Raw genomic sequence first — 23,951 nt, 5'->3', positions numbered from 1 at the left:
TATGGTCCAGAAATTCCAGTATAGGTATATATACCCAAGAGAACTGAAAACTTATGTTCACATAAAAACTTATCTTCAAAGGTTCATAGAAGCATTATTCATCATAATAATAAAAAACCTAGAAACAACCCAAATGTCCATCAGCTCATAAATGGGTAAAACAAAGTAGAGTAGAGAGAAATACCACCCTTCCCCACAGCACCACACAGCCGGCCGCAGTTCCTCGGTCCCTGCATCTCCAGGAAAACTAGGCCCCTGTATGGGCACCAAGGGGCAGTCAGTGCACAGAGCTCATCAATCGCATCCCAGGAGAGATGGAGGGTGGGCCTGCTGGAAAACCGGCAAAGACGACGAGGAAAGGCGGTGAACTACACAAGTGGAGCCAGTAACACCCAGAAGCATGACCTTGCCACTCACCCATCAAGAGGAGTCAAGTTCTCTACCCCCTTGAGTCTGGGTGGACTTGGTGACTTGCTTAAACAAAGGAACGCAGGAGAGGTGACCTGGGACTTCTGAGGAGAGGCTGGGCAAGACCTGCAGGTCCCTTATGGGTCATCGGGGATGCTGACTCCCTCTTGGAACACAGTGCCTGCTAGAAGAAGGCCAAGCCACATGGAAAGACCAGGTGCAGACACTCTGGTCAACAGCCACGGGAGGGAGCCATCTCACATGTCCAGCCAAAGTGGACAACCGCAGTCCCGCTGTCAGCAACTGCACAACAGACCCAAGAACCACCACTGAGATTCAGCGAATTCAAAGTATTCAATAGAGGAGATCGGGCCACACACATCATGAAGACTGCGAGGTAGGCGACTTTCCAACTCCACGCAGATACATAGCACCCTCTCTAGGCGGTAGGACACGTGGCCTGAGAGGAACTCTACCCGGCCCGGATCCTGGGCCACACAGCCCTGAAATGGAGGAGTGAGTACAAAGCGACTGCTGCACCTGACTACGGCTGGTCCAGACCTATAACCTCCATGATGACGACAAGGAAGTGCCCTCACTCTCCAGGCTCATCGCTGGTTTTTTCAGCACCTGGCATTTATGAAGTTCACAATGCTTCAAAGATGAAAAGCAAGGTCCTTTCACTTCCTACCAGAATCCACAATGTGCCCACCAACCGTTAAAGTCCCCACATTCTCCCTCTGAGCCGTGCCGCCCAGCCGTGGTGCCTGCAGACTCTCAGAGGACAGAGGGCACTGGATCCCAGTGAGCATGTATAGCCTCTAGTGGTGGGTAATGGACCGTGCACAAAGTGTGGGGACAGAAAGAAACACGCTGAAAAAGTCTGCAAAACCACTAGCACCAGCAACAACCTGCTAGGTACCTTTAAGACGGTGATATTCCACGTAAAGCTCTCCACAGCTTTTTGTAGTTCTCACTCCTTCAGACCTTCCCTGGTGCCTACGCTGTGCAGGTGTTCATGCAATTCCATGGCTGAAAGAGACAAAAAGACAAAGTAGATTCCTTCTTCCTCCACTTTGAGCTAACGAGCCAGCAATATTTCTTTTTCTAGGTATTGCTATGTGATTCCAATTCCGATGGAATTTCGTGGACATGCCCATTTAAGAATGTAATAATGGGGGAAACACTCAGAATTCATGGCATCAGCAAGTCGGAAGGTATGCCAGAAATCTGTGGTTGTTCCACATGGATTTGAAGGGCGAAAAGGACACACGGGTTCATTCTCCTCGTTTCACAGGTGAGGAATCTGGGTTCAGCACGGTACAGAGCTTGATGCCTTTGGAGGGAGCAGGAGGAAGAGCTGGGACGAGAACCCAGGTTTGGGGAATCTCAGAGGCAGATTTCAGCTCTGTTGAGGATGCAATGCCAGCAATTATCTTTTTATTATATTGTTTCTCCACGGACCACCGGTTGGCGAACAAGGTTAGACGACCAAGTCCATTAGCCACCTCACACTTGGAAGCAAGCATTTCTCTGGATTCTACCAGGGGGGGATATTTAAAGGCCACATCTATCTTTTATTAAAGGGAAGAGTAAGATCTTGCTAAACTTCCAATTCAAATTTAAATATACAGGGTTTTCACGTACTACATATATTTTTAAATTTATGCTTATTTCTTATCTGTCATGGGGAAGTCTTAATTCCTAACCACCTCAACATTACTTTTACTAGTAAAATTGCTGAATCTAATTTAAACTATTTGTTAGCCTTGGAATGTATCTTACTGAGACTGTTGGGTAAAAATACTGTATTCTAGAGCAGCCCGCCACTGGAGGCTGAGATCAGCTACCTGTTGGAGGTTGGAGCAGTTGGGCTGAACTGTGGCGGGTCCTCTCGCTGCCACCAAACGTGGGTTCTCGCCAAACACCAGGCAGATCTGCAGCTTGAGTACCAGCGGCTGAAGCGTCGCCACGTCCGCCAGAAAGAAGAGCTGCAGGAACGCATCCAGGCCATGAAGAACGCGGTCCCTAAGAACGACAAGAAGAAAAGAAAGCAGTTGCTCCTTGCCGTGGCCGCCTTGAGGCCGAAATGCAGCAGAAACAGCAGCGGGAGCTGGGGAGGTTCACAGAGCTTCCCCCTGCCAGCAGCAACCTCGATTCCCTCGCTGAGGGTCTGGCCAAGATGGCTCCTGAGAACCGGCCTCCTTGCCTTCGAGGGTCCACAGAAGGCGCGAAAGCAGGGCCACGCCGCAGAGAGCGCGCCAGAAGATGGCAGCGGCCGACACCGAGTGGGGTACCTGGCCAACTATGGCCGGACGAGTAGGAGAAGCTGGCGGTCACCCTCGAGGCCAAGAACCTGGAGATGGAGATCCCGGCCGACAGCCACTGCATGTGCCGCGCCGTCCAAGACCAGCTGCCCTTCTCCGTGACCGTGGAGAGCCTGCGGGGCTGGACCGCCAACTACAAGTGCAAGCACGTCCACGAATTCCTGCCCTTCTTCAGCGACCCCGAAACCCGCGAGGTCTACACCCGCGAGGACTTCAGCTACTGCGACAACATGGTGCACCACGCATCCTGGTGAGGCCAACTCGTGCTGAGGGCCCTGTCGCATGTCCTGCAGGGCCCCATTGAGGTGATCTGTAGGGCCCATCGAGGTGATCTGGAGGACACCAAGAAGCCGCTCACCCTCCTCTACAGGCGCTGCACCTCCAGCTTTGGCGGGGAACACTACGACTCGGTGAAGCCGCCCGAAGCTGAAGCCGAAGCCGAAGCCGCAGCCGAAGAAGCCGAAGAAGCCGAAGAAGCCGAAGAAGCCGAAGAAGCCGAAGAAGCCGAAGAAGCCGAAGAAGCCGAAGAAGAAGCTGAAGAAGCCGAAGAAGTTGAAGAAGCCGAAGCCGAAGCCGAAGCCGAAGCCGAAGCCGAAGCCGAAGCCGAAGAAGCCGAAGAAGCCGAAGAAGCCGAAGAAGCCGAAGCCGAAGAAGCCGAAGCCGAAGCCGAAGCCGAAGCCGCAGCCGAAGCCGCAGCCGAAGCCGCTGAAGCCGAAGCCGAAGCCGAAGCCGAAGCCGAAGCCGAAGCCGCCGAAGCCGAAGCCGAAGCCGAAGCCGAAGCCGAAGCCGAAGCCGCAGCCGAAGCCGCAGCCGAAGCCGCTGAAGCCGAAGCCGAAGCCAAAGCCGAAGCCGAAGCCGAAGCCGAAGCCGCAGCCGAAGCCACCGAAGCCGAAGCCGAAGCCGAAGCCGAAGCCGGACCCGAAGCCGAAGCCGAAGCCGAAGCCGAAGCCGAAGCCGAAGCCGAAGCCGAAGCCGAAGCCGAAGCCAAAGCCGAAGCGGAAGCCGAAGCTGAAGCCGAAGCCGAAGCCGTGGGGGCCTTTGCCCCGTGGTTCTCATAAGCTGTGGGTGCCCCGCTGCTGTTGCTGTTCCCGCCTGTGCTGGAGCCGCCGCCTGGTCCCCTCAATAGGCTCTGTTATTCCCTTTGCCTTGCTGCTCTGGCTTTTCTCTTCTTTGTCTTGTTCAAAATTGAACAGCCCCGCTTTTCACCTGGTCTTGCTTCCTCCTCCCCCTTTCCGTCTTTGCCTCCTTCACAGGGTGGGGCACATGGACTAGGCACTGGGAAGGGATCTGTATTGTACCGCTTGAGGGGGTCAGTTGGAAAGTGCCAACCGCATCTTGCCCTTAAGGGTTTTGCCTCCCTGCCCGATGAGAATTGGTTATGTTACAAACAATGTGGGGGTTAAAATGGAAACTGGGATTGATGGCGTTCTTAACTTGGGGAAAAATCAGTTTAGCTCAGCATCTTCAGACTGTCCATGCATATATTGGATTACTTAGATATACTTGGCGTTTATGTACTCGGAATGCCTTGTGAATGCCTTATGCCTTTTGCCTAGTTCTTGGTGGGGGGAGGGATTGTTTCGTGGGCTGTTTGGGGTTTCTTTTTTTCTAACTACTGAACATGTTGACATAATTAATCACCTATCTCGTCTCCAGCTGTAAGTTACAATAATATTGAAGTGCTTCAGGTTCTCTACATATGGTATTACCACTCACTATTGACTTTTGAGATCATCTCCTTTAAGAAGACTTCTATGATTTTATAAACTTTTGAACAATAATAGATACAGAGGCAGAGCTGCCTCAAACAGATTGTCAAACTGCAGCGGGAAGGCCGGGGAGGGTGGTGGTGCAGGAGGTAGGGGGGTAAGAGATCAACCAAAGGACTTGTATGCATGCATATAAGCATAACCAATGGACATAAGACACCGGGGGATAGGAGACGCTAGGGGACTGTCTAGGGCGGGGGGGGGGTGGGAGGAAATGGACACATATGTAATACCCTTTGTAATACTTTAAGCAATAAAAATAAATAAATAAATAAAAAAGAAGACTTCTATGAACTCCCTGGAGAGGATTCCCTCCTGGATGTTTCTGTCACACCCTGTGTGTGTCACCATACCATGTGTCTGTCTCCCTCACCTAGTTGGTAGAGCCTTTGGAGCAGAGTATGCATATTTATATCCCAGCAGCTACCACATAACAGGTTCTCAGTAACTATTTAGTTGACTCAAAAATAAATATATATATATATATATATATATATATATATAGTATTCTAAGGTCAGTCAGAATAATTCTTTTCTCTACATGGTTATGTCACCAACAAAGTACAACTAGATTCACTTGTTTCTTTTTCTTTTTTCATTTTGTGTGTTTTTTTCTGGTTATAATTGCCTCAAAACTTTATTCCAAAGTCATATTATATACCAAGGTGTATTCAGATAAGTTTTGCCCCCATCCTGGTCTCCTCTACCCTGACCCCTCCCACCCCCTATATAGTTTTATTTGTTCTTATTGTCTTTTTATTATATTGTTTCTCCTCGAAAATATAAGCAAATGTGAACAAATATTAAAAAAATACAATATATCATTACAGTGAAATATTATCTATACTAATGAAAGGCTAATATGCTAATTAGGCCGGGAGACCTTCCGGATATCCTTCCGGATAAAGCCATGGTGGCAGGGCTGAGGCAGAGGCGGTTAGGGGCGATCAGGCCAGGAGGGGAGGGCAGTAGGGGTGATCAGGCCAGCAGGGGAGGACAGCTGAGGGAGAGCAAGCCGGCAGTGAGGTCCAGTTGGGGGCAAACAGGCTAGCAGGGTTGGGGGGGGGCATTGGGGGATAAGCAGGCGAGCAGTGGGGGAAAGTTGGGAGTGAACAGGCAAGCAGAGGGGGGCAGTTAGAGGCAAGAAGGCCGGCAGGCAGAGTGGTTAGGGGCAATCAGGCAGGCACGTAGGTGAGCGATTAGGAGACAGCAGTTCCGGATTGTGAGAGGGATGTCCGACTGCCGGTTGAGGCCCAATCCCACAGGGCCATGAGGGATCCCACAGGGACTGGGCCTAAACTGGCAGTCAGACATCCCCCGAGGGGTCCCAGATTGAAGAGGGTGCAGGCCGGGTGACGGACAACACTCCCGAGGCATGAATTGCATGTACCAGGCCACTACTACACCTATGAAAAAGAATGCAGGCAGAGCACAGAGGATTTTTAGTGCAGTAAAAATATTCTGTATATTATAATGATGGAAATACAGGGTGGGGGGAAAATAGGTTCACATTTATGAGTACACAAAACAGTTCATTCTTGTATTATTTGTTAACTATTGTTTCTCAAAGGAATAACGGTAAACCTACTTCTGCCCCACCCTGTATGTCAGTATACATTCATCCAAACCCATTCCCATCACACCAAAAGTGAACCCTAGGTAAACTATGGAATTTGGGTGATAATGATGAGTCAATGTAGGTTCATCCTTGGTTAAAAATGTATCCCTCTGGTTAGTGATGCTGACAGTGGGAGAGGCTATGCATGTGGGAGGGCAGCAGGTATATGGGAGATCTCTAAACTTCCCCTGGATGTTGAAATGAACCTAGAACTACTCTAAAAGAAAGTCTTTTTTAAAGAAAGAAGAAATGATTGACCTGTCCTGCAACACAGATGAACCTTGAAAACACTATGATACCTAAAAGAAATCATTCAAAAAAAAGAAAGAAAAGGAACACCTATTGTGCCCAGCTGGTGTGGCTCTGTGGTTGAGAGTCAACCCATGAACCAAGAGGTCATGGCTCAATTCCCAGTTAGGGCACTGCCTAGGTTGAGGGTTTGATCCCCAGTTGGGGGTGTGCAGGAGGCAGCCGGTCAATAATTCTCTCTCATCCCTTATGTCTCTATCTCTCTCTCCCTCTCCCTTCGTCTTTCTTAAAATAATAAAAATATCTTTTTTAAAAATCACAAGTTCTATGTTTCCATTTATAGCAAATGTCCACAATAAGCAAATCCTTAGAGTCAGAGAGTAAATTAACAGTTTTTAGGTGATGGGCAGTAGACAGAACTAAGGGTGACTGCTACGAGGTATGGGCTATGATTTTGAAGAGATGGAAATATTCTGGAATGAGACAGTGGCAATGGCTGCATAACAATGAATGTATTAAAGAGCACTGAACTACACACTCTAAAATGGTAATAGTTATGTGTATGAACTGTGTTTCAAAAAAACCTTCAAAATTAGGCAATAATGAACATTTTCCAAACTCACTGTTGGTGTGGGTCGTGAACTCAGGAACTGAGCTAGGTGGTTCTGGTCCAGGAGGTCACATGAGGCTTCAGTTGAGATGTCACCGGGGCGGCAGTCATCACAACTGACTGGAGCTGCAAGCTCTGGTTCCAAAGAGGTGCAGTCACAAGGCTGGCGAGTTGGTGCTGGCGGCTCCTGGGAGGTCTCAGTTTCTTCCCACCGGGGCTTTTCCAGGAGCTGCTTGAGTGTCCTGATCACTTGGTAGATGACTTCTAGAATGAGAGACAAATGTTGCTACCTCAAGCAAATGACAAAAAAGTTTCAGAAAGCTGTGTCTCCTGGTAGGATGAGGAACTAGCATCTGACCCACACAAGTAAAGTCTAGAGACCAGAGTTGGAACTGCCTGTGGCAGAAGGGACAATAAAATGATAGCCGTAGATGTAAACTGAACTGCCAGGAGACGCAGAAAAATATGTGTTTCCGCTGAATAGATAAGGACCCGACAAGAAACAGTAGGCTGAGATTGTCACAGAAGGAGAAAGAGCCAAGCAGGCCACCCAGGGAAGCAGATGAACCCAAATACAGGGGTGGGTCACTAATGGCCTGGGGACTGGGAGGTGGGGGAGTATAATGACCACTCAGGGGGACTAAAAACATAGGTTCACATGAAACCTGTACAAAACTGAATCAGGAAGAATCACAAAACCTGAACAGGCTGAAAACACCTGATGAAACTGAAGCAGTAACCAAAAGACTCCAAGCAGACAAAAGCCCTGACCTGGATGGCTTCACAGGGGAGTTTTACCAAACAGTCAAAAGAGAACTAACACCTATCCTCCTCAAAATATACCAAGACATTCCAGAGAAACGAACACTCCCAAGTTTTTTTTTTTTTTTTTTGCAAGACTAGCATTATCCTAATTCCAAAACCAGATAAGACATTGCAAAGAAATGGAATTACGGTATAGGCCATACCCCTGATGAGCAGAGATGCAAAAATCCTCAACAAAATATTAGCAAATCAGATCCAGCAATATATTAAAAAGATCATACATCATGACCAAGTAGGATTTATTCCAGGGATGTACGGCTGGCACAAAATTTGCAAATCAATAAATGTGATACATCACATAAACAAACTGAAAGACCAAAACACATGATAATATCAATAGACCCAGAAAAACACTTGACAAAATCCAACACCCATTTTTCATTTAAAAACAGCCCTCAGTGCCCGGCCGGCGTGGCTCAATGGTTGAGTGTCAACCTATGAATCAGGAGGTCATGGTTCCATTCCCTGTCAGGGCGCATGCCTGGGATGGGGGTGGATCCCCAGTAGGGGGCGTGTAGGAGCAACCAATCAGTGATTCTCTCTCATCATTGATGTTTCTCTCTCTCTCTCCTTCTCCCATCCTCTCTGAAATCAATAAAAAAAAAAAAAGTTCTTAGCAAAGTGGTAACAGAGGAATGATACCTCAGCATATTAAAGGCCATGCATGACAAACCTACAGCCAACATCATAGTCAATGGGCAAAAAACTAAAACCATTTCCCCTAAGAACAGGAACAAGACAGGGATGTCCGCTTTCACCACTCTTATTCAACACAGTACTGGGAGTCTTAGCCACAACAATCAGAGAAGAAAACATAAAAGGCATCCAAATTGGGAAGGAGGAAGTAAATCTATCATTATTTTCAGATGATGTGATATTGTACTTAGAAAACATAAAGACTCCAGCAAAAAAAAGAAAAAACTACTAGATTTAATAAATGAATCCAACAATGTGGCAGGATACAAAATTAACTCCCAGAAATCGTTGGCATTATTATACACCAATAATGAACTCACAGAAAGAGAAATTAAAAAAACAATCACATTTGCCATTGCAACAAAAAAATTAACATACTTAGTAATAAACTTAACCGAGGAGGTAAAAGACATGTGCTCAGAAAACTACAGGTCACTGAAAAAAGAGATAGAGGACGATTTAAACAAGTGGGAGAATACACCGTGGTCATGGATTGGTAGAATTAGCACCATTAACATGTCCCAAAAGTAATCTACAGATTCAATGCAATCCCTATTAAAATACTAACGGTATATTTCACAAATCTAGAACAAATATTCCAAAAATTTATATGGAGCCCAAAATGGACCCCAAATCGCTGCAACAATCAAGAGAAAAAAGGACAAAGTTGGAGGGATCACAACTCCAGATATCAAGTTATACTACAAAGCCACTGGCATCAAAACAGCCAGGTACTGGCACAAGAAAAAGCACATAGATCAATGAAACACAACAAGAACCCTAAAATAGACCAAGCCATTACGTTAACATTTGACAAAGGAGGCAAGAGCATACAATGGAGAAAAGACAGTCTCTTCAATAAATCGGGGGGGAGGGGAGATGGACAGGTACATGCCAAAAAAAAAAAAACCCTGGACCAGCACACACAAGAATAAATTCGCCCAAGCTGGTTTGGCTCATTGAATAGAGCACTGGCCCACAGACTGAAGGGTCGCAGGTTTGATTCCAATCCAGGGCACGAAACTCAGTAGAGCAGGCTCGATTCCTACCTAGCCCCAGTTGGGTGCAAGTGGAAAGCAACCAATCAATGTTTCTCTCCTACTCCCTTTCATACTCTCTAAAAATCAATACAAAAATAGCCTCAGGTGAGGAGTAACAAAAAAGTATAAAATAAATAAAAGTTTTTAAAAAGAATAAGCTCCAAATGCATAAAAGACTTAAATGTGAGTTGGGACCTTAAAAAATCCTAGAAGAAACCATAGACGGCAAAATCTCAGACATTTCTCAGAGCAATATGTCTGCCGGTACATTTCCTAGGGCAAGGGAAAGTAACGAGAAAATAAACAAATGGGACTACAGCCAAATAAAAGGCTTCTGCACAGCAAAACAAACAAACAAACAAACAAAAAACCCACATCAACATCCCGGCCATGGTGGGTCAGTGGTTGAGCGTCGACGTATGAATCAGGAGATCACAATTCAATTCCAAGTCAGGGCATATGCCCAGGTTGTGGGCTCGATCCCTGATCCTAAAAGGAGGAAGCCGATCAACAATTCTCTCATCAATGATGTTTCTATATCTCTCTCCCTCTCCTTTCCTCTCTGAAATCAATAAAAACATATTCAAAATAAATCAAGTTATCAACAAAATGAAAACGGAGCCCACTATATATGGGAAATCGTATTTTTCAATGATACATCTAGTAAGAGGTTAATTTACAAAATATATAAAGAACTCATACAACTTAACAAAAGAAACACAATCCAATTAAAAAATGGACAAAGAACCTAAGTAAACACTTCTCCAAAGTGAATATACAGATGGCCAAGAGACATATGACAAAATGCTCAAAGTCACTAATCCTCAAAGAGATGCAATTTAAAACCACCATGAGGTATCATCTTACACCTGTCTGAATGGCTGCCATCAACAAATGACAAGCCATGGCGAGGATGTGGAGAAAAGAGAACCCTCCTACACTGCTGGTGGGAATGAAAACTGGTGCAGCCACTGTAGAAAACAGTCTGGAGTTGCCTCAAAAAAATTAAAACTGAAACTGCCATTTGATTCAATGATTCCACTTGGAGGAATATATCCTAATATGAATGCATAAAAACAACTGTGGTACGTTTATACAATAGAATACAATGAAGCTATAGAAAAGAAGGATCTCTTACCCTTGGAGACAGTAGATAGACCTGAAGAGAATTATGTATACTCAGTGAAATAAGTCCTTCAGAGTAAAACAAGTACCATATGATCTCACTCATAAGTGGAATCTAATAAACAAAATAAACTGATAATCTGAGTGGATCCAGAGACATGGAAGCAGAGAACAGAGTGTGGAATCTCAGAGGGAAGGCCTGGGAGGGTGGGTGAGGGGAGGTACCCAACCAAAGACTTTGTATACATATATGCATATCCCTTGGACACAGACAATAGGTACTGAAGGCCTGGGGCATGGGGCGGGGGCTGGCTGGAGGGGGGGCAATGGGGGAATGAGGGAGACCTATGTAATACTTTTAACAATAGAGATTTATGAAGAAATAAAAATAAACGTACAAACAAAACAGATCCAGAGACACGGAAGCATGAGACAGAATGATGAATCTCAGAGGGAAGGTGGGGAGGGAGGTGGACAGATTAACCAAAGAAGTTATATGTATATATGCATAACCCATGGACACAGACATTAGTGTGGTGAAGGCCTCCGGGAAGGCGGCGATAGAGGAGGTCAATGGGGGAAAAAGGAGGACTTCTTTCATACTTTCCACAATAAAGATATATTTTTTAAAAACTTGTATGTAACAGGTTCCAAAATGGCGACCAGCAGGAAGGTAGGGAGGGAGAGAGTGTGAGAGCACAAGGAAGTGATAGAGGAGTGTGTGGACACGTGTCGTGTGGTGTGTGTGTATGAGCTAGGGACAGTTAGATTCTGCAGGTCTTCTAAGGGGCTGCTAAACCGGGCAGTCTTAGGCGGCAGAGTCCCGCTCCCTGCGTGGACACTCCTGGGCGGCCAGCACAGGCACGGCATGGCGACCACGCCATCTTGGGAAACAGAGCAGCTTGAGACTAGGATCCTGGCCTCAGCACCACCCAGTCTGATCTCAGACGCATACCAGGACCCTGCAGCCACTGGGGACAGAGACCTGTGACCACAGCTACAGACCTGCAGACACCAAAAGTTTAGAAATCCCCACAGCAGATCTGTGAGTAACAGAGCCCATCCCCCCTTCCTGCAGGCTTGTGGGAGCGCCAGAGTAACTAAGTGATAGACCCACCCCTTGACTGGCCTCAGTGCTACAGGAACTTTAGCCTGGAAGTGCGAAAGCACCTTGGAACTGATCCCGCATAGGGCTGGGTTCAGGAGTCCTGGGCTGGGAGCAAGCGCGCGAACCCCAGGAACTGATCCTACAGGCACTGCTGGCTTCTGAGCCCTGGGCTGGGAGCAAATGCGTGAACCCCAGGAACTGAGCCCATGCGCAATGCCGGCTTCAGAGCCCTGGGCTGGGGGCAATCACGCGAAAACCATGAATTTGTCCCGCTTAGCACAGGCCCAGGGACCCCGATTCTCTGGTCAGGAGGCAGCACCAAGCTACAGTGACTTGACTGTGTTTCTTATCACCTGTGCCTGAGATCCTGATTTCCTGTGCATTCATACTAAGAGCCAATGACTCCAATTCCTGGTGCAAGGGCACACAGGGACCCTGATTCTCAAGGCAGGGTCGCGCCAAGCAACAGAGACTCTGATACTGGATTCTGGGGAACTCTGACTCCTGGCGCACGCTAGGGGGCTCTGGTTTTCAAAACGCTTCAGGGGGGTCTCTGTTTCAGCATGGCGCAGGCAGGGTCCCTGATTCTAAGGGCACATATGAGGCCACATTGAGCGCTGACAACACTGACTCTGAGCGAGCCTGGTTCCCACCAACCCACAACAACCACACATCTTAGTGTCAGAGCTCTTCAGTGACACTAGGGTGGTGGGAGGCGCCCACTGCACACGGCCCAGCCCACGCAACTCAACGTTTGAACCATCGGGAGATAATCAGAATGAAGAGACGAAACAACACCCAGAGGAAAGACAATGAGGAGTCGCCAAGAAAGGACATTAATGAAGTTGAAGCATGCAACATGACAGAAAAAGAATTCAGAATAATAGTTGTACAATTCATTCACCGGATGGATGAGAAAATCAACAACCTATGCAAGAATCAGGAAGAAATCAAAAGTGATATAGCTACAATCAAAAGCACCATGGAAAGTTTCAACAGCAGACTAGAAGAAGCAGAGGACCGAATTAGTGAATTAGAAGGTAAGGCAGAGAAACAAGCTCAATCTGAACAGCAACTGGAGAAAAAAATTAAAAAGCAGGAGGAGAGCCTAAGGGAGCTTCGGGACAACATGAAACGAAGTAACATACGCATAATAGGGCCGCAAGAAGGACAAGAAGAGCAGCAAGGATTAGAAAATCTATTTGAAGAAATAATGTCAGAAAACTTCCCAGATATGGGGAAGAAAAAAGTTACACAAGTACAGAGAGTCCCAGGCAAGATGAACCCCAAAAGACCCACACCGAGACACGTCATAATAACGATGGCAAATGTACAAGACAAAGACAGAATCTTAAAGGCTGCAAGAGAGAAACAGAGAGTTACCTACAAAGGATCCCCCATCAGATTATCAAATGATTTCTCAACAGAAACGCATCAGGCCAGAAAAGAATGGACAGAAATTTACAAAGTGATGAAAAGCAAAGGACTGAATCCAAGAATACTCTATCCAGCAAGGCTATCATTCAAAATTGAAGGGGACATAAGAAGCTTCACAGACCAAAAAAGGCTAAAGGAGTTTATCACCACCAAGCCAGCAAAGCAAGAAATGCTAAAGGGACTGGTGTAAAAAGAAGAACTAAAAAGCCCACAAAGAAAACAGCCACACACAAAAATAGAAATATCTACAAACAAGTACCTTTCAATAATAACTGTAAACATAAATGGACTAAATGGTACAATCAAAAGACATCGAGTGGCTGAATGGATAAAAAAACATGACCCATATATTTGCTGTCTACAAGAGACCCACCTCATTAGAGGGGTCTCACACAGACTGAAAGTGAAGGGATGGAAAAATATCTTTCAGACAAATGGAAATGAAAAAAAAACCTGGGGTAGCAATACTTATATCAGACAAAATAGACCTCAAAGTGAAGGCCATAACAAGAGATAAGGAAGGCGACTTCATAATACTAAAGGGATCAATACAACAAGAGGATATAACCCTGATAAACATATATGCACCCAATGCAGGAGCACCCACATACATAAGAAAACTCCTGGAAGATATCAGGGGGGAGATCGACAACAATACAATCATAGTAGGGGACTTTAATACACCACTGACATCACTGGATAAATCCGCTAGACAAAAACTAAGCAAAGAAACAGCAATCCTAAATGACTCACTAGATCAGATGGACTTAACTGACATCTTCAGAACACTTCACCCCAAAGCCACAAAATATACATTCACCTCAAGTGCTCATGGGACATCTTCAAAAATAGACCACATATTGGGTCACAAATAAAGTCTCCCCAAATTCAAGAAGATTGAAATATTACCAAGCATCATCTCAGACCACAAAGCCATAATATTACAAGTAAACTACAACAAAAACAACTCAAAATACTCAAACACTTGGAAGCTGAATAGCACGGTATTAAATATTGATTGGGTTACCAATGAGATCAAAGACGAAATTTAAAAAATCCGGGAAACTAATGACAATGAAAACACAACAATCCAAAACCTTTGGGACCCAATGAAAGCAGTCCTGAGAGAGAAGTTTATAGCTCTACAGGCCTATCTCAACAAACAAGAAAAAATGGTAGTAAATCATCTAAATCTACAGCTCAAAGAATTAGAAAGAGAGCAAGAAGAAAATCCCAGAGTGAGCAAAATGAAGGAGATAATAAAGATTAGAGCAGAAATAAATGACATAGAGACCAAAAAAAAAACAATACAGAAAATCAATGAAACCAAGAGCTGGTTCTTGGAAGGGATAAACAAGATTGACAAACCTCTAGCCAGGCTCACCAAGAAGCAAAGAGAAAGGACCCAAATCAACAAAATCAGAAATGATAGAGGCGAAATAACAACAGATCCCACAGAAATACAAATGATTGTTAATAAATACTATGGACAACTCTACTCCAACAAACTAGACAACCTGGAGGAAATGGACATATTCCTAGAAAAATACAACATTCCAAAACTTGATCAGGAAGAATCTAAAAATCTCAATAGGCCAATACCTATGGAAGAAATTGAAGCAGTCATCAAAAAGCTTCCAGCAAACAAAAGCCCAGGACCAGACGGCTTCACAGGGGAGTTTTACCAAACATTCAAGGAATAACTAAAACCTATCCTCCTCAGACTACTACAAAAAATCCAAGAGGAAGGAACACTCCCAAGCTCATTCTATGAAGCCAGCATCACCCTAATACCAAAACCAGGTAAAGACAACACAATGAAAGAGAATTACAAAAAAGAAAAAGAAAAAAATAGAGAATTACAGGCCAATTTCCCTCATGAACATAGATGCCAAAATCCTCAACAAAATCTTAGCAAATCGGATCCAGCAGTACATCAGAAAGATCATACACCACGACCAAGTAGGATTTATCCCAGGGATGCAAGGATGGTACAATATCCGCAAATCAATAAACGGGATACATCACATAAACCAATTGAAAGAAAAAAACCACATAGTCATATCAATTGATGCAGAAAAAGCATTTGACAAAATTCAACACCCATTTTTGATAAAAACTCTCAGCAAGGTGGGAATTGAAGGATCATACCTCAACATAATAAAAGCCATATATGACAAAACCACAGCCAAAATCATACTCAAGGGACAAAAACTAACACCATTTCCCCTAAGAACAGGAACAAGACAGGGATGCTCACTCTCACCACTCCTGTTCGACATAGTTCTGGAAGGATTAGCCATTGCAATTAGACAAGAAGAAGAAATAAAAGGCATCCAAACTGGAAAAGAAGAAGTAAAACTGCCCTTATTTGCTGATGACATGATATTATACTTAAAAAACCCTAAAGACTCCATCAATAAACTGTTAGACTTAATAAAAGAATTCGGCAATGTAGCAGGATACAAAATTAACGCCAAGAAATCTATGGCATTTCTATACACCAATAGTGAATGTGCAGAGAGACTAAAAAAGCAATCCCATTTACCATCGCACCAAAAAAATTAAGCTACCTAGGAATAAACTTACCTAAAGAGGTAAAAGACCTCTTCTCAGAAAACTACAGGACGTTGAAAAAAGAGATAGAGGAAGACATAAACAGATGGAAGAACATACCATGTTCTTGGACTGGTAGAATCAACATCATTAAAATGTCCATACTGCCCAAAGCAATCTATAAATTCAACGCACTTCCCATTAAAATACCAATGGCATATTTCACAGACCTAGAACGGACTCTCCAAAAATTCATCTGGAATAAAAAACGACCCTGAATAGCTGCAGTGATCCTGAGAAAGAACAAAGTAGGTGGGATATCAATACCAGATATCAAGCTGTATTACAAAGCCACTGTTCTCAAAACTGCCTGGTACTGGCACAGGAACAGACTTATAGATCAATGGAATAGAATAGAGAGCCCAGAAATCAGCCCCAACCAATACGATCAATTAATATTTGACAAAGGAGGCAAGAACATACAATGGAGTCAAGATAGTCTCTTCAATAAATGGTATTGGGAAAATTGGACAGATACATGCAAGAAAATGAAACTAGACCACCAACTTACACCATACACAAAAATAAACTCAAAATGGATAAACGACTTAAATATACGACGGGAAACCATACAAATACTAGAAGAATCCAAAGGCAACAAAATCTCAGACACATGCCAAAGCAATTTCTTCACCGATACAGCGCCTAGGGCATTGGAAACTAAAGAGAAAATAAACAAATGGGACTACATCAAAATAAAAAGCTTCTGCACAGCAAAAGAAACCATCAACAAAACAACAAGAAAACCCACTGTGTGGGAAAACATATTTGCCAATGTCATATCTGATAAGGGCCTAATCTCCAAAATTTATAGGGAACTCATACAACTTAACAAAAGGAAGATAAACAATCCAATCAAAAAATGGGCATAGGACCTAAATAGACACCTTTCAAAGAGGACATTCAGAAAGCCAAGAGACATATGAAAACATGCTCAAAGTCACTAATCATCCGAGAGATGCAAATCAAAACAACAATGAGGTACCATCTCACACCTGTCAGACTGGCTATCATCAACAAATCAACAAACGACAAGTGCTGGAGGGGATGAGGAGAAAAAGGAACACTTGTTCACTGCTGGAGGGAATGCAGACTGGTGCAGCCAGTATGGAAGACAGTATGGAGTTTCCTCAAAAAACTGAAAATGGAACTCCCATTTGACCCTGTGATCCCACTTCTAGGAATATATCCCAGGAAACCAGAAACACCAATCAGAAAGGATATATGCACCCCTATGTTCATAGCAGCACAATTCACCATAGCTAAGATCTGGAAACAGCCTAAGTGCCCATCTGTAGATGAATGGATTAGAAAACAGTGGTACATCTACACGATGGAATACTATGCTGCTGTAAAAAAGAAGGAACTCTCTTACCATTTGCACCAGCATGGATGGAACTGGAGAGCATTATGCTAAGTGAAATAAGCCAGGCAATGAAGGAAAAATACCACATGATCTCACTCATTTCTGGATAATAAAGACCATTATAAACTTATGAACAAAAATGGATACAGAGGCAGAGCTGCCTCGAACAGACTGTCAAACTACAGCAGGAAGGCCGGGGAGGGTGGGAGGGCAGGAGGGGGGTGGGTAAGAGATCAACCAAAGGACTTGTACACATGCATATAAGCATAACCAATGGACATAAGACAGTGGGGGGTAGGGGAGGCCAGGGGATTGTCAAGGGGGAAAAAAAAAGGAGACATATGTAATACTCTTTGTAATACTTTAAGCAATAAAATAAATAAATAAATACATAAATAAATAAATAAAAACTTGTATGTGAATATTCATAATATCATTAATCATAAGTCTAAAAGTATAATCAACCTGAATATCCAACAATTTATTAATTTGTAACAAACACTGGTATATCCACACAATGGGATATTATTCAGCCATAAAAAGGAGTGGCTTTGCCCACCCACTTGGCTCAGTGCTTGAGTATAGACCTATGAACCGGAAGGTCACGGTTTGATTCCTGGTCAGGGCACATGCCCGAGTTACAAGCTCGATCTCCAGTTTGGGGCATTCAGGAGGCAGCCGGTCAATGATTCCCTCTCATCATTGACGTTTCTCTCTCTCTCTCTCTCTTCCCCTCTAAAATCAATAAAAAATATATATATTTTTAAAAAGGAGTGGCTTAATAGTTTCAAGGTTGATCCAATACATGCCACAACATGGATGAACCTTAAAACTATTAAGCCTAAAAAAAAAATTTTAATTATAAAAATAAAAACTATTACGCTTAGCCCTAGCCCATTTGGCTCAGTAGATAAGAGTGTCAACTGCGGCTTGAAGGGTCCCGGGTTCAATTCCGGCCAAGGGCACACCTCGATCCCCAGTATGGGGCTTGCAGCAGGCAGCCTATCAATGATTTTCTCTCATCACTGATGTTTCTATCTCCCTCTCCCTTCCTCTCTGAAATCAATAAAGAATACATACATTTAAAAATAAGTAATGAACCCGTTAAAAAAAAACAACAACTATTAAGCTTATGTGAAAGAAGACAGACACAAAAGGACAAATATTGTATGATTCTACTTATGAGAGGCACTTAGAGTAGTAAAATTCAGAGACAAAAAGTACAATGGTGGTTTCCACAGGCTGGGAGGAGTGGCGAATGGGGAGTTATTGTTTAGAGCAGTGATTCTATTTGCGGCGACCTTCCTAATGCTGGCACCCTTTAATACAGTTCCTCATGTTGTGGTGACCCCCAATTTCATTGTTACAAATTGAATATAATTAAAGCATAGTGATTAATCACAAAAACAATATGTAATTATAGAGGTGTTCTCCAATGGTCTTAGGCGACCCCTGTGAAAGGGTCGTTCGACCCTCAAAGGGGTCGCGACCCACAGGTTAAGAACCGCTGGTTTAGAGGCTCTAGTTTCAGTTTGGGAAGATGAAAATTCTGGGGGAAGATGATGCTGATAAGTGCACAATAATGTGAATGTACTTAATGCCACTTGACTATAAACTTAAAAATGGCTAAAATAGTATGTATATTTATCACAATAAAAAGACTGAAGTCCCAATATATACTACAACATAAATGAACTTTGCAAACATTATAGTTAAGTGAAAGAAGCCAGACACAATAGGACACATACTGTTTGATTTTATTTATATGAAATGTCTACAACAGGCAAATCCTATATAATATATAGGGAATATGCAAATTGACCATCACTCTGCCACAAAGATGAAGGCCCCCACAGTGGAGGCCGAGTTCCCCTAATGAGCCTTAATGAGCAATCAGCAGGGACCTGAGGCTTTGCCCCCCCTCTCCCTCCTGCTTCCACCATGGGGCTTGATAGGGGATCTCAGGCCACTGCCCCCGCCCTGGTGCCAGGCCAGGGGACCTCAGGCTGTGCCCCCCACCCAGCACGGCTTCACTGGTGACCTCAGGCCACGCCTCCCCACCCGAGCGGGGCTTGACATGGGGACCTCAGGCCACATCCCCAGTCCCAGCGCCAGGCCAGGGGATCTCAGGCCGCACCCGCCCACCCAGCGGGGCTTGACGGGGGACCTCAGGACGTGCCCCACGACCCTGCACCAGGCCAGGGGACCAAAGGCTTGGCACCCCGCCGGGCAGTGCTTGACGTGGGACCTGAAGGTGCGCCCCCGACCTGGTAGAGCTTGACGGGGGACCTCAGGCCGCAACCCCCACCCAGCGGGGCTTGGTGGGGACCTCAGTCCACACCCCAGGCCCCAGCACCAGGCCAAGGGACCTCAGGCCTAGCCCCTCTGCCCAGCAGGGCTTGAAGGGGGACCTTAGGCTGTGCCCCTCTCCTGGAGCCGGGCAGGGGAACCTGAGGCTGCATCCCCCGCCCAGTGGGGCTGGATGGGGAATCTCACACCACGCCCCCGACCCAGCAGGGCTTGATGGGGGATCTCAAGGCACACCCTCCACCCCGGACCAGGGAACCTCAGGCTACACCCCCCACCCAGCGCCCGGCCAGGGGACCTGAGGCTGCCACCCTGCCTGGCCAGGCTTAACAAGGGTGGGACCGGTCAGGGATCTGGATCTAGCCCAATGGGGGTGAGCCCGGCCGGGTCTGGGTTTGTGCGATTTCAAGGAGCATGTGGGTGGGCAGGGACTTGACTCTGGGTCCCGTGGTGCGCCCCAGACTCTGACAGGAGGAAGATTTTCATATACATTTTATTCTTTTTTTTTCATCTCTGACACTATTATAGAGAAAGGGTAAATAGCAGTATTAAAATACTTCCTCTAATTAATCCCCTTTGAATGTGCACAAATTTCATATACCGGGCCACTAGTGTATGTGTGCATATATATGTATGTATATGTGTGTGTGTGTGTATACACACACACACACACACACACACACATACATACACATAAATATCAGATTTGTTTTTGCCAGGGGCTTGGGGAAAGGGAGGAATTCACTGCTAACAGACATGAGGTTTCTTTTTGGAGATGACAGAAACGTTCTGGAATTAGACAGTACTGAGCACAAAGAAGAACAATAGGACTATACTAACAATCACTGAATTACACATATTGAAAGGATAAATTCTATGTCTTGTGAATTTCATCTAAAAAAATGTCTGGACAAAAAGTGATCTACATCCAAGACAGATGAAAACAATCCTTTTTATGATTTGGCCTCAGAAGTCACAAAGCATTCCTCCTGACCTGTGCACCAGAAGTGAGTCCCTAAGTCTGGCCCACATTCTAAGTTAGGTTTTACACTTATATCATGAAACTCATTCTCCTTTCAGTCTCACACGGGGAGGGTATTAACGTCACCCATTACAGATGAAAATCAGGCTCACAGAGATTCAATACCCTTCCCAAAGCCACAAGGACAGCGGCGGTAGAATTCACATTGGCACCAAGAACCAGCTGACTCCAAACCCGTGCTATTAACCTCCATCCGCCAGTGGTGGTTTTTCAGCCGACACATCGTTTGTGAAACCATAGACACTTGCGACCACCCCCCTGCCCCAGGACCTCTTAAATCATTTCTGGGGCTTGTTCTATACACTTGAATGTTTTCCAGCTCCCCAGGTGTTCTTCAGGTGCATTCTACATATAGAACCACCCCTATGTGTCTGATGGTTTTATACTATTAACATGGGTAACTGGCTCCAGCTGGGTGGTGACTGCTTTGGGGACAGTGCCCCTGCCCAAGCTTCCTGTGACTGCCACTGTGACAGCACAATGCCTGCCAGCAGGAGGCAGGCACTCAGGCAATATCATTGGACAGAAGGATTCAGAGCAAACTGCCACTCAGAATGTCAACTGCCAAAGGATTCGGCAGGAACTGAGGGGCACACAGTTGGCGCTTGGGAGCTGGCCTATCTGGCCATTCTCTAAAAGGGGGCAGGAGGTTCACGGGCCCACTTGGTGGGCAACCCCTGCTGCCAACTGGGGCACCTCAGCTCAGCCCAGAGCAGAGGTGTTAGGAAGCAACTCTCTACCCAAGCTTCCTCTCCCAGTTCCCAAACTTAGAGCCCCAGCATAGGGCCTAGAATTCACTGAAGCTGTTCATTCAACAGCCACTCAATCAACATGGATCACCAAAGCCGATCTCGCAGCAGAGGCCTGAGCCGCATCCCTGGGACTCATCCCCGAACCCCCAGTGCCTCACTCCCCTTGCATGTGGAACGGGAGGCCAGGGAAGGAGAATGGGAGCAGCGAGAGCTCCCTGGTCAGAGGACTGCTACCTACTCGCCCACGGAAACTGAAGACTTGCCAGACAGTGTTATGGGTAAGGACAAGCTCTCCCCTTCTAGGCAAAGGGAGGTGGCTTCATATTTTTCTTCCTTTACCCACAGAAAACGGGGGTCAGGGAACAGAAAGCACAACTTACAATGGACAGGACTGGGGTGAGGGATGAGTTGGGAAAGGCAGGTTCCTATCTGCCTCAAAGGGCTGCCACAGGACCAAAGATATAATACGTGAAAGTAACTGAAACCGGGACAGGCGGTTGGGAACTTTATTAGGTGTTATTTACAAAACCAAGTACTTACAATAGCAAATCCATGTGCCAGGAGCCTTGGGAAACAGATGAGTTGGACATCGACTTCGACCCCAGGTCGCTGACTATCTGATAGAGAAAAGTCAAACAGTTAGGATAGCTTCTGTGGGATTCAGAAAGATGGCAGGGGCTCAGGAAGATAGGAGGGGTCCTGGGGACAACGAAACTGCCCATGGTGCCCGTCTTTTCAGTGGGTGCTGGGTGTCACCTCTCCCGCCCTGCCCTCGTTCTCCCCTGCCATTCTAGCAAATGGGTGAGTAATGGGGTAACTGTCGGAAGATGGAACAACACTGTGCTGGGAGAGAAGGGAAGTTCTGCGAACGTACCAAGTGCTGATTTTAAAAAATAAGACGTACCTTAAGGCAGACAGTGTTAAGTCACCAAGCTGTGGCTTCCCGGCTGGAAAAGTTCCTTTCCTGCTGGAAGACAATAAATTGTCTTAAGATACCGCTTTTCAGGTTAGACTTTTGTCCAAGTTTTCCCAGGACTTACAAGGGCTGCAGCCGGTGCGGGAAGTCAGGGCACTGTTCACCCAGCTCGGCGCCAGGAAAAGGAAAAGAAATGCTAAAGGTATAAAAGGCACACATTTCAGAGGCAGAGGGTTCATTGCACCTTTGGGGAGGAGGCAGGCTGGTGTGCTGCAGTGAGGCTCTTTAGGAGAGGGCGTGGGCAAGGATGAGAGGCTGTAAAACAGGCTGAGTGCAAACCCCCGCATCTGTAGGGGCGGCAGGCCCGGCTCCTGTAATGGCCGCAGGCCAGTCTGCAAGGGCGCTTGTTGGAAGAGATGGGCCTAGAAGGGCGAGCAGGGCCTAAGACGATGCTGGAGCCCCCAGAAGAGAGGGCAGGAGAGCGGGAGACCGGGCAGAGTCGACGCCATGAAGGCATCTCCCACCACTTAGACTTCCGGCTGGCCGCAGCCTAGGCATGCGCATTGCGGTCCGCCCCAGGGCGCATGCGCACGTTGCCGTGAGGGCGGGGCATAGAGCGGGCATGGCCAGGATGAGGGACAAGGGTGAACAGGGCAGGTTTCCTCTCTGCCTCCAAGGGTCCTCGCAGGTGTAAGGACATAATACATGAAAACAGCTTGACACTGAGACAGGCTGCGGGGACTATTAGGTGTTCCTTATAAAATCAAGTGCTTACAGTAGCAAATACCATGTACCAGGTGCCTTGGGAAGCAAAGATGGAGTCGACATCGAGCTAGATCCCAGGAAGCTGACAGTCTAATAGACTCCTGCGGGATTCAGAAACATGACAAGAGCTCACAGGAGGATAAAAGGGATTCTGGCCCCTGTAATGTCATGGGATAATTGTCATAAAATGGAACAATAATGTGCTGGGACAAAGTCTGGTCCTCCGGGAACTTTTCAAATCTTGATGGAAAAAGAGAGAGAAAAGAAACCTTGAGACAGGCTTAGGTCACCTAAGTGCCTGGCTGCCCTTGCTTGCTGGAGAATAAATGATTAGGCCTTTCTACTCCCCAGTTTCTCAGGACTTAAAAGATCTGCAGCTAGAGGGGGTAGTCATGGCACTGTCACACAGATCACTTCAAGGAAAAACCTGTTAGAAGTATAAAATGCAAGCGTTCAAAGGCAGATAGGTTAGTTTCACTTTGTTAAGGAGGATGGTGTGCTTGCGGTGTTGAGGCTTTTTAGAAGAGGTGGGCTTGGAACCCTTGCAAACGGGAGTGCTTGAGGCGACAGTCAGTCACTGGACAGGCCAGCCACTGGCCACTCCAGAAAAACTGCTGAGCTGGGCTGAGCACCAGGCTGGTCCGCCCCAAGGCGCAGGCGCAAAAGTGGGCAGGAGCCAGCAGGCCAAGTGGGAGGGCTTAGAGGTGGGGGTGCAGTGAGGGTAGCTGTCAGGGCAGCCTGGAATCTCTACAGGGGGGAGGGGGGAGGGGGATGGAAAGGGGGGGAAGGGGGGAGGGGAGGGCCGTGATGGAGGGCGGGGCAACTCTCACAAGGCCAAGCCCAGTCTAGCAGGGGCTTCCAGCCAGGGACTGTAACTGCCTGGTGGCGGGAGAAGTAGCACTGGAGCCAAAGAACATATATCTGTGCTCGCGTGGTCATGGAGGTGCCGGTGCACAACATGAAGGGCTCCCCACA

At 46.2% G+C, this 23,951-nt stretch overlaps 1 pseudogene; it reads left to right on the top strand.

Moving 5' to 3' along the window:
* The first annotated feature begins 1,604 nt into the window (after positions 1–1,604).
* LOC132223717 (OTU domain-containing protein 6A-like) lies at positions 1,605–22,765 on the top strand (annotated as a pseudogene).
* The last annotated feature ends 1,186 nt before the right edge of the window (positions 22,766–23,951 follow it).

The sequence above is a fragment of the Myotis daubentonii genome, chromosome X (genome assembly GCF_963259705.1).
Source record: "Myotis daubentonii chromosome X, mMyoDau2.1, whole genome shotgun sequence".
Classification (NCBI taxonomy): Eukaryota; Metazoa; Chordata; class Mammalia; order Chiroptera; family Vespertilionidae; genus Myotis; species Myotis daubentonii.
This window is presented reverse-complemented; position numbering and strand designations above follow the sequence as displayed.